This window comes from Sinocyclocheilus anshuiensis, unplaced genomic scaffold, assembly GCF_001515605.1.
Source record: "Sinocyclocheilus anshuiensis isolate Anshui unplaced genomic scaffold, SAMN03320099.WGS_v1.1 scaffold283, whole genome shotgun sequence".
Taxonomy (NCBI): domain Eukaryota; kingdom Metazoa; phylum Chordata; class Actinopteri; order Cypriniformes; family Cyprinidae; genus Sinocyclocheilus; species Sinocyclocheilus anshuiensis.
Window position 1 is genome coordinate 2886962 of NW_015549605.1, and position 5107 is coordinate 2892068.

Genomic DNA, 5107 nt, shown 5'->3' on the forward strand with positions numbered 1-5107 from the left:
ACTCACCCTCATGTCATTCCAATCCCGTAAGACCTTTGTTCATCTTCGGAACACAAATTAAGATATTTTTTAACCACGATCCGAGAGCTTTCTGACCCTCCATAGACAGCAATAGAACTACCACGTTCAAAGACCAGAAAGGTAGTATGGACTTCGTTAAAATATTCCATGTGACATCAGTGGTTCAACCGTGATTTTATGAATCTACGAGACTAATGCCGGCTCCTGCGTCAGCAGCATCACTCGTCTGCGTCGTGGTACTCTTGTGAATGCACATAGACTGACATTTTGAGTAATTAATGACTATCCCTTTAAGCAGGTTTTCTTCCACAGGTATGTACTGTAGAAACCAAACCAGGTATGCATACAGTATATGCATAAATGACTTCTCATGCTGTATGCCCATCACAGTGCATAAACCAGCATGCATTTCCATGTTAGTAATGCTAGTTAGAACAGCTTTTACCAGGTGGTAAAGTTGCTGTTCTGGTTCAGAACAACATGAGGGTGAGTAATTAATGACAGAATTTGCATTTTTGGTTATCATATGCTCTGGGTAATTTTGACCCAGAAATTATTTTCTTTTTCCCCAAAATGGTAGTTAATGTTATAACATTGGCACAGAACTTGGATTTGAACTAAAAATCTCTCATCATGCACAGGTTTTGTATTTCTTTTTGGAACTGATTGCTTGTAGGACTCCTTGATCTGAGCTTATGCACCTCAGTTATTGAGCAAACATTGGCAAAATTATCCACAAATAATGTTTTTTTTTTCACTCAAAGGTGTATAAGCTTAGATTAGTGAGGCCTACGAACAATTCGTTCCAAAAAGAAATAGAAAGCCTGTGCTAATTGAAAGACAACGAGTTGACAAAAAGATTGAAACCAAGATTTGCTGGAAATATAGTATAATGAGAGATTTACGAGCAATTTTTCAAAAGGCTGGTCATTTTTGTCTGAGCACACGAAATTGAATAAAGGACTTCAGCACAGCTCAAAGCTTAACATGGTCTTCTGTTTTAGTCAAGCTGGTTTTTAGTTGTTTTAGCTGGCTACAAAGCCAAAAATCTCTTCAAAACTAGTAAACATTTCAGCCTGGGATACTAGAAAACCAGCTTAGACTGGTTTAAGATATAGGTAACATTGCATTCAAGGCACACATTTGATCAATTCAAGGATTGCATGGAAATCAAACCCATAACTTGGTGTTTCTAACACCTTTCTCTACTATTTAAGCTACAGGAACACTTCTAGGCACCATATATATGGTTCGTTTACACGCACAGGCAGCATAAACAGGAAATCACGGGATACAATATAACAATAATGCTGATTGTTAATTCACATGCACAGCAGACAGAAAGCAAGCATGCTGATTAGCATGACAGAGCTGCTGTAGCTCGGTGTTTACACCTTCTACATGCCAGAAATCTAGAAAGAGTCATTAAAACCATTTCAACTGTGCACAAAAAAGGCTAAAATTATTAAACAATACTATCATCATCAGCTGCTCGTTTCAGAAGGGACCGCATGAAGCGTTGACATCTAACAAAAAATTTTGACAGTTTACAACTGTCACTGTGGTAAAACCCTCCAACAAAGAGAATTGTAGATGTAATTTGCTTTGAGGAAACAGTCAGTGTGCGTTCACTGAGGGCGTGATGGCCCAATTATTAGTCTGTTGACATCCCTCTCTGAAACAGCCAAGAATCCTCTCCTGATGCTTTCATGTGGACTGTGAACCTCAAGCGAGGGCAGAGAGCTTCATGACAACATCGAAAGCGAGGCTGAAGTCTGCATCACCATGGAAACAGTGAAACCATTGAAATGTTGCCGTCTCCCTACCCTGAAAACAGTCCTCTTAGCAGAAATGCACTCCATGCAATCACTCCATGAGGAAAGCATTTATGCTAACAATTTGATGACTGTTTTTACCTCCTCATTTTATCAAGCAATTTGTGCATGGCACTATATTTTGCTCGGGGGTTAGTTAAAGAGCCAAAAAGCTGCTTTAATTTATGGGTTTTGAAGTATTTACAGTGGGGTGCAAAAGAAAAGACCGAGTCCACGTTGAGAACTGTTTTGCATTTAAACCTGGTAATAACAAGAAATGTTTATGATTTTCAAAAATGTAGGAAATGTTGACAAATTAATACAGTTTGTGACCATTTCCTGTTTTCACTGGAGCATACAAGCTAAAGAGTGACAAACCCCATACTGAGACATTCTGAAATTAATGTTCATTTTTCAATTCAACTTTTCATTCAAATTGTCATGCTGATAACATCATTTGTAATGGGAAAACTGTATTAAATTTGAAAAATGCAATTTAAGACACTAATGGTTTCAGATATTGAATGGCATTGATAGTTTCTAATAATAATTCTAATAACCAACCAGAGGACAAATACACAAAGCATTGAAGAAAGACAATGAGTACAGCCCAGAAATGATAACCACGAAGTTGTGTCATATGCATGGGTGTCTCTGTATTTAGCATTTGTTTTGGGTGATACTCTGGCTCGGTAACTCCATACCTTTCTGCAGAGGTTTTCAAACTGCATGGGGCCCGGGACCTTCAAGGGGTTTGCAGAGGAGTACTAGGTTCTCTGTAGAAAAGTACAAATCTGTGTTAAAATATAACAAAAAAATATGTAGAATAAAATAAATGTGACAATGTATAACTGTAAATAATGTAGAAAAAATAATAATCTGAAAGAAAATATGAAATAAAAATATCTGAAACAATTTTTCTAAAATAAATAAATAAAAAAAAAAAAACGCATTTAATCAATTATTTTTCTCTCTACACTATATTGACAGCATTTTATGTTTTAATTTTAGTGTCAAATTAAATTACAATTTTCAAAAAAATTTTACACATATCCATAATACATTTTCCACACTAGTCTTTATACACTCTAAAAAATGATGGGTGAAATACAACTAAATGTTTAAATGTTTAAATGTCTACATGTTTAACACAACCTTCCAGGTAGTTTTATTTAACTCAACTATTGTTTAAATATTACAATATGGCTGGCTTAAAATTAACCCAAAATCATGAGTTAAATAAAACTACCCAGAAGGTTGGATTAAACATTTAACCCAACCGCTAGGTCAAAACAACCCAATCTTCCACAATATATTTTAGGCAGGGGTCCCTCGCAAAGGGGCAATCACATTTTGGATCTGTGGCATCAAAAAAGTAAAACCCTTGCTCAACATATTCCCTGTGCTCTCCATATATCTGAGAAGAGACATTCCCGAAATGTCATAAAAATCTTTTAAAAATTCTGACTCACCAAACAAAATAAAAAATGTAAAAAACACTCATCAAGAAGAAAACAAACTGTTTGCGCTGCTAGAAATATGGTATTCAGCCATAATCTGGATAATCAGCATATAAAGCCATTCCGACAGATAGATTAAGTTTCCAAATAAGGAATAAGCTATGGCTTCTGTCCAAAAACAATGCAAATAAAGTGGTGTTGATGCATAAATTTGGGTAGTATGCTTAAACTTATACAACATACAAATGTTGATATATTTGAATTGACATACAGTACACTACAATACAATACAATGCATATTATATATATATATACATATATATATATACACATACACACACACATTGAAATTACAGCTAAACACACACTGTACAGTCATTCCCAGCATGTCCATATATACATACAGTATATATACAAAATGAAGATGCAGGATGTTTTTCTTGAGTGGCCACACGTTAGCCTTTCAGAGGCAAAAAGGTCTCGTTGTAACCACCCAGGCACTGGCCCATGAAATGGTTTTGGATTTTGGTTCCTCGGACAGAGGCCTGCACTCGAGGGGTGAATTCAGAAGCACTGAAAGAAAAAAGAAGCACAATCGTTTCTGTGTAATTTATCTTTGTAGAAAAAAGGGGGAAAAAATACCAGACAGAACACAAACAAAACAAGAAAATAAAGTGGTTTGGTCTCAAAACCACTGATCATAAAATCCATTAAGATTTGACAGCGCACCAGATTGGAACTAGGGCAGTGAGCTTCCTTCACCTAGAGATGGAGCAATATGGGAAAAAAGAAATGAAAACCAGAGGTATAATTGGATTAAAAGGCAATCAAGCTACTCTAAGATTAATTGATTTCTTGATTATTGGGCCACAACTCTCAGATTTTGAGAGGAAGCAATAGCTGTTTTGCATATCCACCATAAAACGGAGCAGATAATTATGAAGAACACTTCAAGATGCTTTGAAGAAGAGACTTACCTTGAAGTCATTTCACAGTGCCCCTCTTTCAGTGGTTCAGCCATGAGTCATGAGAACCGTCGCCCATCGTCTCGGCCGGCATCTGAGCTCTGTTAAGTATTTAACATCCAGAACATTAGCACAAAAGCCACAGGACAATCCATTCGTCATGTCTCCTCAAAGGAATTCATTATGAATGTACCAAAGGCTCTGTACAAAGACTCCCATCGTTTTCAAGTTTGTCTTTTTCTCATCTCTACTAAGAAACCTATTTCAGAGCACAATTAATCGTGAGTGTTTTGTTCTATTCCAGCACAGGTGCTTTGGTTTGTTGTGTCAGTGCCGACCGTAATTAAGCACTCAAGTTTACTAACTGAAAAAGACTGAAAGACAACCAACTAAATGTATGAAACTAATGACACTTGGGTAGTGCGATGAAATGTATCAACCAAAATTTGGCTATACAGTTCATACCACAGTAAATTTGCACTGCTTTCAGTTATAATATGCAGAGCAATATTGCAATTTAGTTTAGGATTAATTAATGTGCGATCACAGGTGTGCAGCACATGGCTATTTTACAATGGCAATACATCTTTTTCCTCATTTATAATAATATATAAACATACATAATAAATACATAAATATAACATAATACATATAATAAATACATAAACATAATAAATAGAAATAAATATTTTTATATTTTTGTAAGATTACATGACTAATGGCAGTATGACATTATATCCCTATATCATTAATATAATTTATTATACATATCTATATGTAAATTGAGAAAAAATGTTTTTTTTTTCTAATATGAATATAAGTATAATCTGCATAAATCCCTCTCTCT

At 35.3% G+C, this 5107-nt stretch overlaps 1 long non-coding RNA gene across 1 annotated transcript in view; it reads right to left on the bottom strand.

Annotated features, from left to right (window-relative positions):
* Positions 1-2486: 2486 nt before the first annotated feature.
* The window catches only part of LOC107658874 (uncharacterized), a 7564-nt gene continuing 4943 nt past the window's right edge, over positions 2487-5107 (bottom strand). The window contains exons 2-3 of the long non-coding RNA XR_001630847.1: positions 4273-4361; positions 2487-2611 (exon numbers count right to left, since the gene is read on the bottom strand). This is a non-coding gene — a long non-coding RNA (uncharacterized LOC107658874). The remainder of the gene's footprint in view (positions 2612-4272; positions 4362-5107) is intronic.